This window comes from Lynx canadensis, chromosome C1 (genome assembly GCF_007474595.2).
Source record: "Lynx canadensis isolate LIC74 chromosome C1, mLynCan4.pri.v2, whole genome shotgun sequence".
In the NCBI taxonomy this organism is placed as follows: domain Eukaryota; kingdom Metazoa; phylum Chordata; class Mammalia; order Carnivora; family Felidae; genus Lynx; species Lynx canadensis.
Window position 1 is genome coordinate 114,293,054 of NC_044310.1, and position 14,646 is coordinate 114,307,699.

Below are 14,646 nucleotides of genomic sequence, written 5' to 3' on the forward strand. Positions count from 1 at the left end.
TAGAATTAAATTTCCTTATAACCTGCAGCCCAGTGACAGATACTTGAGGCTGGCAGAGTAAAATGTTTCTCCAGGAACTCCCTATTTCTTAATGCTAATGATTTGCTAGAAGGCAAACAACCTTAGCTTGACAATGGCTAGGCCTCCAGTATCCTGTGAATCTTCCTTAGCATAGGAAAATCTCACTGGAAACTTCCCCTGGACTTTACCTTCCCATCTCTCCTCCTGATCTGGGGGCAGCTCTTCCTGCCCGTGGGTCCTATCACCTTGCTTTAATAAAATCCCCATTTTGCACTAGAGATGTCTTTAAGAATTCTTTCTTGGCCGTTGGCTCCAGACCCCACCAACACCACTGTCATCCCAAAAACCTCATCAGAAGCAAAGTTACAACTTGATCCTAAGCAGTGTTAGGTCTTGTGTCTGCACCCAGAGTAATAACCCATGTGTTTTGCTTTTAGCCCCAAAGCAGTGTCCGATACATAGGCACCAAATAAATTTGCTTGAAGGAATGAAAAAGTGAATCAATGGTCATTTGCTGTAATGAGCCTGCCCATCAGCAGTGGGACTTAAGCTAGGCCAGACTAAAACACTCTCCCTAAGGGGACCTATTCTTAGCCTGAAAGATTAATCTTTAGTCTCATACTCACAACTAAAAAGAACAATTAAATAATCTTCAAATGGCATCCTTGACTGCACCTCCTTTGATTGGATCAAGAAAGATCAGATTAGATCCCAACCAGATCTCCAGCAGCAGGTGGAAACCTGGCCTGAGGTCTCACCCACAGTGAAAAGCCCAATGGTTCCTCCTCCTTATCTTTTTCCTTTTTATATAGACTTTATTTTTTAGGGCAGTTTTAGATTCACAGCAAAATTGAGCAGAACTATAGAGTTCCCATGTGCCCCCTGTCCCCACACAGGCAGAACCTCCCTCCCCACCAGAGTGGTACACTTGTTGTAATTGATGAACCTACATTAGAACGTCATTATCACTGAAATTCCATAGTTTAAATAGGGTTTACTCTTAGGGTCATACATTCTATGGGTTTTGACAAGTGTATAATGGTACATATACACATTATAACATCATGTAGAACAATTTTACCACCTTAAAAGTCCTCTGTGCTTTGCCTATCCATACACTTTCCATTAACACTATACCACTTCCTGGATAATGCAAGTACTTTATAACAATACAATATTCCAATTCCTTTTTCCCATACCTTGTATCACAGTTGTCACTCATTTCATTTATACTTATGTAAGTAAATACATGCATATATGTATATAAGTCATCTAAGCAAACATTAACATACATACAAGCATATAAATGAAAACATGCTTTCTAACATTAAACAAATTGTTTTCTGTTAGATAACTGAGAACAAGAAAAGCATGCATTTCTTAATGATCTTCCTTTCTTTAAATAGTTCTGAGTTTCTGACTTATATTAGTTTCCTTCTCTCTGAATAATTTCTTTTTAACATTTTACACAAGGTAGAATTTGTACATCAAATTCTTTCAAAGTTTGTCTTGAAAATTCTTATATATCTCATCTACGTTTTTTTAAGTAAGCTCTATGCCCACATTGGAGCTTGAACTCATGACCCTGAAATCAAGAGTCACATGTTCTACCGACTTAGCCAGCCAGACACCCCTCTCATTTACTTTTGAAGGATAATTTTTCAGTTTACAGAATTCTAGGTTGATGAATTTTTCTCTCAACAGTTTATTTCACTCCATTGTCTTTTCCTTGCATGGTTTCTGAGGAGAAGTCCTATGTAATTCTTATCTATACTTCTATACAGGTAAAGTGTCTTTTACCAATGGCTTCTTTCAGAATTTTTTTCTTTATCTTTGATGTTCTGCAATTTGAGTGAAACACACCTAGGTGTAGTTTTCAGTTGTTTGTGTGTTTTGGTTTCTTTCTTTTCTTTTCTTTTTTCTTTTTTTTTTTTTTTTTTTTTTTTTTTTGGATTTTTGTCTTGTTTGATGGTCACTGGGCTTTCGGGATCTCTGAATTGGTTTCTGACATTGAATTAGGGGAAATTCTCTGTAATTATTTATTCAAATATTTCTTCTGTTCCTTTCCTCCTCTCCGTCTTCCCGCCCCACCTCTCCTATCTCTCTCCTCTGCCTTCCACCTCCTCCCTCTCCTTCTTCTGGTTTTCCCATTATATGAACCTTTTGTAGTTGTCTCTCAGTTCTGGAATTTTCTGTTACTTTTTCCTTTCTTTTCTTTTTTTTTTTTTTTTTTTTACTTTTTTCTCTTTGCTTTTCAGTTTTGAAAGTTTCTATGCATATCTTCTCAAGTTCAGGGATCCTTTACTCAGCCATGTCCAATGTACTAAGACCTCATCTAAGGCATTTTTCATTTCCATTGTAGCATTTTTGATTTCTAGCATCTCTTTTTTGTTCTTTCTTAGAATTTCAGTCTCTCTGATTTCAGTGTCTGTGTTTGTGCATGTTACCTACTTTTTTTTTTTGGAGTTTTTAGTCTATTAATCATAGCTGAAAAGTTCCTTGTCTGAAATATCAGAATCCTGCCGTATCTGAGTCTGGTTCTGATACTTGCCCTATCTCTTCAAACTGTGTTTTGTTTTGTTTTTCCTTTTAGTGTGCATTGTAACTTTTTGTTGAAAGCTTGGTATATTGTAGTGGGTCAAAGTAACTCTGGCAAATAGGTCTATGGCGTTGCGGTGAGATGTGCGGAGAGGGGTAGTATTCTGTAGTCCCATGATTAGGTCACAGTCTCTTAGTGAGCCTATCCATGCCTCTCAGCTGTGAACCTTAAAAGTGACTCTCAGTTTCTTCTTCCCCGTTTTGATGGGACAGGATGACTGGAGGGAGCTGAAATAGTTTTGTTCCCTTTGTGGGATGCTAGAATGGGCTAACTTTGGGTAGTTCCCTTCCCCCGGCCAATTAGGCTCTGAAAAAAAAACAATAGGTTAGGCACTGGTAGAACAGTTTCCCTTAAGAGCAATCCTGTTTTAAAAGACTAGAATCCTGGGGCGCCTGGGTGGCACAGTCGGTTAAGCGTCCGACTTCAGCCAGGTCACGATCTCGCGGTCCGTGAGTTCGAGCCCCGCGTCGGGCTCTGGGCTGATGGCTCAGAGCCTGGAGCCTGTTTCCGATTCTGTGTCTCCCTCTCTCTCTGCCCCTCCCCCGTTCATGCTCTGTCTCTCTCTGTCCCAAAAGTAGGTGAACGTTGAAAAAAAAAAAATTTAAAAGACTAGAATCCTTGGGGGGCGCCTGGGTGGCTCAGTCGGTTAAGCCTCCGACTTTGGCTCAGGTCATGATCTTGCAGTTTGAGAGTTCGAGCTCCGCATGGGGCTCTGTGGTGATAGCTCAGAGACTGGAGCCTGCTTTGCATTCTGTGCCTCCCTCTCTCTCTGCCTCACTCTCTCTCTCTCTCTCTCTCTCTCCAAAATAAATAAACACTAAAAAATTTTAAATGAAAGAAAGACCAAAATACGGGGCACCTGGGTGGCTCAGTTGGTTGAGTGTCTGACTTCCAACATCTGACTTCTGCTCAGGTCATGATCTCACAGTTTGTGGATTTGGGCCCCATGTGCTGAGAGCTCAGAGCCTGAAGCCTGCTTCAGATTCTGTGTCTCCCTCTCTCTCTGCCCCTCCCCCATTCATGCACACGCTCTCTCTTTCTCTCTCTCAATAAATAAACACATAAATAAACAAACATAAAAAAAAAAGAACAGAATATCCTAGCATATTTCAAAATGGCCACTTTTCCTTTTCCCATCCAGAAGTATGAGGGGATTTTTCTCTGATCCTCAGTGTGAGAACCTGGTAGAGGTCTAGGAATTAAACTCCCCTCTGGAGCTTTTAACACCCAGATTCACCCACACTAAGCCTCAAGCAAATTACAGTTTAAGTTTCCCACCCCAGCCTTACCTCAGGAGTCAGATACTTACCTCAGTAACCTCAGTCTTACCTCAGTCTAACGTCTGTAACCTATGTTCTTAAGAGGTGCAGCTGTGTTTTGTTCCTTTGAAAGCCCTTGCGTAATATGTTCCCTTTTTATTTAGGTCAGTTTATTGCATATCTTTCTGTCACCTTAACAAAGACAATAGAACATTGTTTTGCTGATTCAGGAAGAAATCAAATGATACTTCCTGGGAACCGCCCACATGTTAGCAGTGAGGCTGAAAGATTCATGGCGTGCTCAGGGCAAAATTCAGAATGACTAGGATGTGTGTGTGTGTGTGTGTGTGTGTGCGTGCGTGTTGGACAGAAAGGAAGGTGATAGGGTGGGTGATCTGGAAGGGGGAAAGAGAGCACTAATGAATGGGGTTAGCCTGGAATGCTAGGCTAGAGTCAGAATGCAGTGGAATTTAGAGCTGTAAAACAAGGGGGAGTTGCCTACTTACTACCTCATAGAAGCAACAGAGACTGGGTACAAATTGATATTTCCCAACTCCCAAACCAAGATTCTTTCCACTGCTCAGCATGCCTCAGAAATCATTGAATTTAGCTTTTATCCCATTTATAATGGCAACAGAATCCTTTACCAAAGCTGCCCAGTTTTATAAGTAAGTGATATATATTTTCAGGTTCAGCCAGTGTGTTGGGTTGTATCCATCCACATGAGAGCCCAATTTACCCAGTGTTCTGGGATTTAGAATATTCAGAGACACCAGATAGACGCAGTGAAAGCTTGGCTTGCAAATAGGATTGGATCGTCTTTGTGGCAATTAGTAGGGTTGATGCATCGTGTGGTAGAGGAAATTGGAATGAAACCTTGGAGTAGGTAATAAAACTAAGACTGGGGTTCAAATCCCAGACCCACCAATTACCAGTTATCTCTAAACAATAACAACAAAACAAACTAAACCACAAAAATATAGCATTGATCTGCTCCTCTGGGCCTATTTAATGTGAATAAGACAAAATATTTACCTCTCCTTCATAGAACCGTGCTCCTATTATAAATACAGCCTATGTCAGGAACCAGATTCGTTTCTTCTAATTTGAAATCTGAATAAATAAAAATAGCATTTGTGTTTTAGTGGCCTATAGACTATGAGTGCAAAACAATGCCCAATAATTTAATTTTTCAACACTATATTTCATCAACATAATGCAAATGCTTTCAAAGACGGGGAAATGCTGTTTGGTAGGTGCGTGGCACAGTTCTGGGCAACTACAAAATGCTCAGCGAATGTTTTTAGTTTAAAATACACTGAGCACAAATTAAAGATATAGAGGCCAGGATGGTGGACTTTGATAATTCAGTTAATGAGAGAAAATGGAGTTATTTATTACTCATGTGTGGATCAATAGTGCAAGGCAGAAAAAAAAAAGAGGGAAAAAAAAGTCCTGGTGAAGCTAATCTAACAAGCTAAATAAAGCATATTTATTAGAATGCTTTGGTGTCATTCCTCCAAAAACCTCCAAATGCTGTGCATGAAATTTTTAAAGCTTGGAATATTCAAAAATAGCACTGAAATCGTTGGGAAAAGAAAGTTGGAGAGTAAAATCAGTGATGCTTAAGAAAAGTTGGGAACAGCAGGCCACAGCAACTTTTTAAAATTAGCTTTATACTGTGAATTTTAACACAGACAGTAAATTGTATGAACATATGTATAACCTAGCAAACGACTCTAAAGTTAACAGACACTTTATATAACTACCTCCATCAAGGGAAAAGGCATGGTCAGCGCTCCCAGAAGCTTCTGAAGGCCCCTACTGGATCACAGCCTCCCCTCCTCTGGAGGTAAACATATCCCTACTGGAACGGAAATTACTTACTTGCTTTGTTTTACAACCTGATGATTCATCCACAAATGAAACGATTTACTTTTGCGCATTCTTGAGTTTTATGTAAATGGAGTAATGCTACATGGGTATTTATATATTTTCACCAACATTAACATTTTAAAATGGATTCATGATGTATTTTCTCTTTAAAGATAGATAGATAGATAGATAGATATAGATGATAGATAGATGGATAGAGGGATAGAGAGAGAGAGAGAGAGAGAGAGAGATAATAGATAGATTAGCTGTGTCCACTGACAAGTCCTAAAAATAATGGCCAAGTCAGTAACAAAGAATATCTCTTGCACCCAGATAACATAATATGGTACATAAAGGAAACAGGACCTCCTAGATAAGTGGTCAATTCCAGGATTCCAGGTATGGAGCAAGAAATGTATTAGATGAGCCTGGAATGACATAACTCAAAATGAAGATGCTGTCAAACACAGTGGGAAGGGAGAGCATAAGCAGGGCAGGAAGATGAGGAGAAATGAATGAATGAACTTAAATGAATTCAGCAATAGGTAAAGGGATGGATGATGGATGGATGGAAGGATGGATGGATGGATGGACGGAAGTGTGGATGGATAAATGTGTGATGAATATATACTCAGTAAAACCCCATTCTAGTTCTTCTGTGAACTTGTGCAGACTTTATCCTGTGCAGATTTTAAGGTGCAGTTGAGACCTTGATATTTCACAATGGTTCTTTTAGGAATCTTTGGTCCTTAGTTGTTTTGCTTCATCTGACAAAATTACTTCTTCATGTCCAGTGATGTAACTTCCCTGGTTAAAACCTTTCAATGGTTTTGCATCACCCACAGGATATAATCCAAGCTCCCTCCATAGTTGTGATTCTCTGGTTCCTTCCTACCTCTCCTTTCTTATTTTTCCCCTGCCTTACTTGTTATTGGTCAGCAGCTCAAAACCACTTTATTAGTTCCCTTTGTATGCTATGCAATTTTCATTTTCAGTGGCTTTGCTGGGAATCATATCCACCACCCTCTAGCCCTGACCTTTGCTCTAGTGAATTCCTGTCTCCTATAGGACATTTTGCATGACATTTCTGATTATTGCCACTTGACATCACAGAGAGCGCTTGTATCTCCAGGGCTTAGCAAACGACCTGAAGTATTCAGAAACATATTTATTTATTATATTTTGTAATTAATCGTACATAGTTTTGTTATTTTTAAAATTTGTAAACAGGAAGCCCTTAATTATTTGAATCAGTTTTGGTGAACTGTCAGAGATGCTTAAGGTATTTTTGTATACACATAAGCAATTGTACATGGATTCCACACACCTAACTGTTTAAAACATATCTTAGGGTTTTTAAAAATTATTTTATCTAGGAATTCCCAGGATCTCAGATGAAAACAGCAAAGTCTTATTTACAAGAGCAGAACTAGAAAAGAGAACTTGAATTAGGATTAAGATTTGCCTATAGTTTTTGTATGTAACTGTGGGGTGAGTCTTTAGCCAGAAGAGGCACATTTATATATTAGACAATTAGACAATCACCAGAAATCTTCAGAGAAAATAATTGCGTTGTGTTACACAAGGTAAAGAAATCAGCTTGAAAATTTGTCCTGAAATGGAGTAAATCAATCACATTGTGGGGCATCCTGCAGCCATAGATTGTAATGCTTTTTCCTTAGCTCTTAATTTCATACCTTTTTAAGCCCAGTGAGAAATCTCAGTTGAATTAGTTATTTTCTCCTTTCTGGTAGAATTTATTATGATTGTTTTTACTGAAATTTGTTTTACCTCCTGAAGTGCTAAGATATTGGTTGTGTGTATCAATCAAAACGTTATTGTATTATCTTGTAACCTTTTAAAATAATTGATCAGACAATAAAAATAAAAATGGACATTAATTATGTTGAGGAAAGTTTTGCTTCTTCTTCAACTTGACACATTTTTCTTCCCTGAATGCTTTGAAACTGGTAGGAACTATTGATGATACCAATAATAAATCTGGGGAATTATGTTGCATAGATACAAAATGACAAACTTAACTGCATTTATATTAAAGCATTTTTCTGCTCATCAGAATGAGATGAGAAAATTAATATGTAAACCATTAAGTTATACCCAGATGCACTGTGTTCTGGCAGAAATAGATATTTGGTGACGTTATCTCCAACAGTTTATTGCAATTTCAAAGGGAAAATGCTTTAGAAAAATTACATGACAATATTCAAAAGATGTTCATTAAAATATATATTTTGAAAGATAGGATTCATGAATTATTTTACTTGTTTTCTATGTCCTTTTTTATATCTTTTTACACATTTTTATATGTCATTTTGTTTTCTTGGCTGCTATGTTTCAACAATTACACTTTCAGTGAGGAAGAACATATAAACTGTTTCACCAGAAAAGTTTTGAGTCATGTCATAATTTTCCCTTTAATTCTTAACTATTTCATAAATAAAATTAAATTTTAGAACTGAGTTGTATACTTTCTTTAAAAATTAAAAGTGACAGGGCGCCAGGGTGACTTAGTTTAGTTGAATGTCCAACTCTTGGTTTCAGCTCAGGTCACGATCTCATGGTCGTGGGTTCAATCCCTGCATCAGGCTCTGCAGTGAACATGGAGCCTGCTTAAGATTCTCTCTCTCCCTCTTCCTCTGCCTACTTGACCTGTCTCTCTCAAATTAAAAAAAAAAATTAAAAAAAGAAAAGTATTTTCTTGGTCCTGGGAGTATTTTATGTTGAAATCAGACAGATGAGAGTACAACATAATTGAGAAAGTTAGAGGACATTTCTGGAATGAAGGTTTCCCATTTATAAAATTAAAATATATTAACACCTATTTTACAGTGGCATGATTATGAGATTAGCGGACTATTCCATTCTTCACCAAATTATGAAGTAATATTTCTGGTAATATTATGAAACACACTGACTTTGGGATCCCAACCTTCTTGACTGCTAGAAACCAGTTTTCCACTAGGTTCTACAACACAAGGTATTTCTGGGTGCACCCTGGAGATAACCGTAGGTAAAATATACTTATTCCTCACATCTTGACCATTTATCTGGCTGTGAGATCTCTTTCCTCTTGGCCTTCTCCAGTTTGTTTCATTGTGACCGTATCTACAAGTTCTGTACTGAACTTTCCCTACGATGTTGTTGTTGTTGCTGTTGTTGTTGTTTCTTACACCAGTTTCCAAGCTTAGATGGATATTCTTTGTTTCTTTCTCAAAGATATCAGCTGAGATCATGGTGAACCTTTGATAAAGGCTCAGTGATACTGAAAAGTAAATGTACACAGTAGCTTACAGTTAGACTTGGCATGTCTCAGTACTCATAGGCCTATGCATAATATCATACATATACTTAGTTGTATGGCATTCTCCTTTCAACTTTCTGGGTTAAGGTTTATGAAACATCTATTTTGGGCTAGGCACTGTGTCATTGATTCTGGAGATACATGTGGAAGCAACAGATAAAAATCCCTGCTCTCATAAAGCCTACTGTCTGGTAGGAAACAGATAAAAATGGTAGAATGGGGCGCCTGGGTGGCGCAGTCGGTTAAGCGTCCGACTTCAGCCAGGTCACGATCTCGCGGTCCGTGAGTTCGAGCCCGGCGTCGGGCTCTGGGCTGATGGCTCAGAGCCTGGAGCCTGCTTCCGATTCTGTGTCTCCCTCTCTCTCTGCCCCTCCCCCGTTCATGCTCTGTCTCTCTCTGTCCCAAAAAATAAATAAATGTTGAAAAAAAAATTAAAAAAAAATGGTAGAAATAATAAATGGCTAAGTATAATGTGATAAGTATTATTTAAAAAGTAGATTGGGTTCAGGTAGTTTGGGAGATTCTGGGTAGGTAATTTTATATGGTATGTTCAAGGTTAGACTCATTTAAAAATGATATTTGAGTGAGGATTAGAAAGGCTAAGAAAATTAATTCTGTAGATAAATTGGGACAGAATGGTCCATGCAGAAGAAACAGGAAGTCAAAGACTTTGAGATGAAATCAAATGTTGGATTTTTTTTAAACATTTGTTAGTACTTTTTCAAAACTAATCTCTATACCAAATGTGGGACTTGAACTCACAACCCTGGGATCAAGAGTCTTGTATTCTATGAAATAAGCCAGCCAGGCACCCCTTTTGTTTTTTATGTTTAAATCATTGTTATTATTGTGGCAAAATATCCGTAACATAAAATTTCCAAATTAAATCACTTATAACTGTGAGATTTAGTGGGTTTTTATTATATTTTATTGAAGTATAATTAACATACAGTGTTATTTTAGATTCAGGTATACAATATAATGATTCAACAATTCTACACATTTTCAAGTGCTCATCAAGGTAAGTGTATTCTTAATTCCCTTTACCTATTTCACCCATCCCCCCCACTGACCTCTTCTCTGGCAACCACTCATTTGTTCTCTGTATTTGTCTGTTTTTATTTGGCCTTTTTTAACTTTGTTCATTTCTTAAATTCCACATATGAGAGGAATCATATGGTATTTGTCTTTCTCTGATAGACATATTTTGCTCTGCATTATACCCTCTAAGTCCATCCATGTTGTTGCAAATGGCAAGATCTCATTCTTTTTATGACTAATATCCCATTGTATGTATATGTGTATATATGTATATATATATATATATATATATATATATACATATATACACATATATACACCACACCTTCTTTATCCATTCACTTATGGCTGGACACTTTCATTGCTTCCATATCTTGGCTATTGTGAATAACACTGCAATAAATATAGGGATGCATAGATCTTTCCAGGCCTACTGCTCAGAAGAAAAATGACTGTTCATTGGCAATGTACCTGGTCACTGAAGAGCTCTGATGGAGCTGTACAATGAAATTGATGTTGTTTTCATGCTTGTTAACACAATATCCATTCCAAAACCCATGAATCAAGGAGTAATTTTGACTTTCATGTCTTATTATTTTTAAAAAATGCATTTTGAAAGGCTTTCGGAGGTAGTAAAATTTCTGTAAATTTTCTGTGCAATTGATAGTAATGTCCTCTCTTTCACTTCTGATGTTATTTTCTTGAGTCCTCTATTTTCTGTGTCAGTCGAGCTAAAGGTTTGTCAGTTCTGTTGTTATTTTCAAAGACCCAACTAGATTTCATTGATTTTATCTATTTTATATTCTCTATTTCATTTACCTCTCTTCTAGTTTTTATTATTTCTTTCCTTCAATAGCTTTGGCTTTCGCTTGTTCTTTTTCTAGTTCCTCGGGCTGTAAAGTCAGGTTGTTGATGTGAGTTAGGTCTCCTTTCTTTCTTCTTTTTTTAAGGTAAACATTTTCAACTATAATTTTCCCTCTTAACACTGTCTTCATTGTACAGTAAGTTTTGATGTGTTGTGTTTTTATTTTTTAAGATATTTAAAATTTTTCTTTGTTTCTTCTTTGACCCATTGGCTAAGAGTATGTTGTTTATTTCCACATACTTGTGGATTTCCCACTTTTCCTGCTGTTGTTGACTTTGAGTTTAATTCCGTTGTGATTAGAGAAGACACTTTGTATGATTTGAATCCTTATAAATTTGTTAAGATTTATTTGTGCGTGTGGTCTAAAATGGGTCTCTCATGGACAATATTCCATGCTCACTTGAGAAAAATATGTATTCTTCCCTTGTTAGGTGAAGTGTAATCTCTTTCTCCACTGTGTCTGCAGGTTTGTGGTCCCATTTTGGCTTCCAGAACCCATGCCCACTTCTACCCACAGCTCTTGACCACCCGAGCTCTGAGTTGGATAACACAAAGACAAATTACTCAGGGAGCCTGTGCACAGGGTATAAGTTTTCAAATTCGACTTGTTCTGGTTTCTGTTGCTCCTGGATGGGAACTAGGAACCAGCCCACTGCTACCCCCAGACTGTGCCATGCTATACCAAAGAGGAGGTGGAACAAGGGTAAGTAAAAACAAAACAAAACTTCTTACCATTTGAATTTTTATTGGGCATTCTCTTGGTTGTTGTAGTCCTTCCCAAAGCTCCTATAATGTTAGTTACAGTCTAGTTCCTTAGTTTATGTCTTCATGGGAGAGCAAGGGCCTGATGTTTCTTAAACCCCCTTTTTGTGGACATCAGTCCTGGCCTGTCATTTAAAGAAAAAAAAAGTGCAAAAAGTGGTAAAAACAGGATGAACAAAAAGGAGAAAAATGGGATTTAAGTTTAGAGAGTTAATGGGGAGCCAGATGATATAGGGCACTTTAGATCATTTAGACCATAAGGGACATGATTTTTACTTTGAGAGAAATGAGGAGCCACCACGGGTACAGAGGTGGCATAGCCAAATGAACTGAGTTAAAATAACAGGAATACACCGACTGAAATGTGACTGTAACAGACAGTCCATGAGCAAGGTGGGAGAAGTTAGCAGGGCATTGTAATAATCCATGCAATGATGCCCAGGTGGTAGCAGACAGAACATTGCGGAGTGTTTATACTTTGGATATATAAAAGCCAGAAAGGCTTCCTGAAGATTAAATGTGTGATGTGAGCAAAAGAAAGGGATCCAAGATGGCTTCAAGTTTTTTGCCTCAACAACTAGAAAGATGAGTTGCCATTGTTCCCAGTTAAGTTTTGTAGTAAAAAAATATCTAGGATTGTTTAGCACAAGTTATTTTCATGTTTTTGGAGAATCAGAAAATGCCCACCAATGTGAATCTTCTTAAGAATACTTGCCCTCTAGGAGTTCAACTATCTTAAAAATTCCTAAAATGGAAAGTTTTTTTTTTCTTCTTCTATTTAATCTATGGTCGACCACCCCACTTCTCATCTCCCATCCAAAGTTAAGTCTTGTCTCAGGATACTTATATTGGAAACATGAGCGTCCTTCAGAGAAAACTTCATCCGTAAGTCATGTCCTTCTATGCTGATGCCAGACAGCAACATCAGAATACATAACCCAGCATCATTTATCGCCTTAATAATGTCATGTGTAAAGCATTCAAATTCCAGCCCAGCTTCAATCATGGTAAACTCTTTTGAGTTCCTTGTCACAACATTTCCTCTTGCAGGAAGGAAGAAGCATCCTTCAAAAGCTCTTCAGCAATTTCAAATTCAGCTTCTTATCTTTTAGCAGTTACTGTTCAAATAAGAACACAGGTGTCAAGATCCGCCAATGGTGTGCAGGTCACACTGCACCCTCTGTATATCCATCGGAAAAAAAACAAACAATACCTACCAAGTAGACCAAGACCTACCCGTGGCAGCTAAAGCAAATACGAAATGATGTGCCTTACCAATCCATATTGCACTCTTCAGTCAACAACACACATTCAGGGTTACGTCATATTTTTTTTTTCCCAATAAGAAGTACATGAGTACATGTTTGGCATTTTTGTTACCAAAAGACCTATTTCAAGTTTGCCCCAACCCTAGCTAAAGAAAAATTCTTCTCAATTTAATTGCTTACTAGATAGAAACTACCCATAGGTCTTATGTAGTATTTTTATCTCCACCATTATCTACTTATATATATTTCAATTAAAATTTAAGGTCTCAGGGTGCCTCGGTGGCTCAGTTGGTTGAGCATCTGACTTCAGCTCAGGTCGTGATCTCATGGTTTGTGGGTCTGAGTCTCACGTCAGGCTTTGTGCTGAGAGCTCAGAGCCTGGAGACTGCTTCTGATTCTGTGTTTCCCTCTCTCTCTGCTCCTCCCCCACTTGCTCTCTCTCTCTCTCTCCCAAAAATAAACATTAAAACATTTGTAAAAAAATAAAAATAAAAATAAATAAAATTTAAGGTCTTAGTTTCAATCTAGTAATCTTTTATATAATAATTAGCAACATTATTTGGAAAGTTTGTAACACAGTGTTGAGAGAATAAGTCTTCATTTGAAAAAAAAATGATGGTGGGGCGCCTGGGTGAATCAGTCAGTTGGGCATCTGACTTCAGCTCAGGTCATGATCTCACAGTCTGTGAGTTCGGGCCCTGAATCACACTCTATGCTGACAGCTCAGAGCCTGGATCCTTCTTTGGATTCTGTGTCTCCCTCTCTCTCTGCCCCTCCCCTGCTCATGCTCTTTCTCTCTCTGTCTCAAAAATACATAAAAACATTAACAAAAATTAAAAAAAAAAGAAAAAATGATAGGAAACATTATCATTTTATTTTATTTTTAAGTAAAAGATCTGTTGTTTGGCCTTCTTTTAATATGAGTAAATAAAAAATGGCAAATGTGAAGGCAAAGATGTCTATATTCTCTTGGGGAGGGTTTACTCTGAGGAGCTTTTTCTAGGATGCAGATTTTAAATGAAAGGAATATGGAGCCGGGAATTACATAACAAGTTCTGGCAGATCAGACTGGGGATTAGCGCCAACTAGATGGATTCATACAGGAGGAAAATATGACCAACAAAGTTGGAGCTAGAAAAAAATTCTAGACAATGGAGAGACAATCAATCCTTTCTCAGCTAAAAAAAACCAAGAGTGTAGCTAGGAAAGGATGGCAGAACAGATATGTCTGGAAGAAAAGAAGAGAGCAGGTGCCAAACTGTCTTAAACTGGATAGAAAGGAGAGGAATACAGAGCCCAATTTGGCAAAAGCAAACAAACAAACAAACAAACAAACAAAACAACAACAACAACAAAAACCACACATGGTGGATTTCTGACCCAGAGTTTTCCTTCCTGGGCTTTTATTTGAAGAGGACCTAATTTTAAGTGAGGTGGTCCTAAGAGCATGAAAAACAAAAGCAAACAAACAAAAACAGTGGATTATGCAGTTCCCTTGAAGATGGAGGTTCTAGATGTTGGGAAATTCCTAATGGCACAAACACACACGTCAGTTTGATTGTGACTTACTCCCCTCAGGTTTCCAGATTTCAATTCCTACCTCCTCTAGCATTATTTCTAACGTTGGCTCTCCA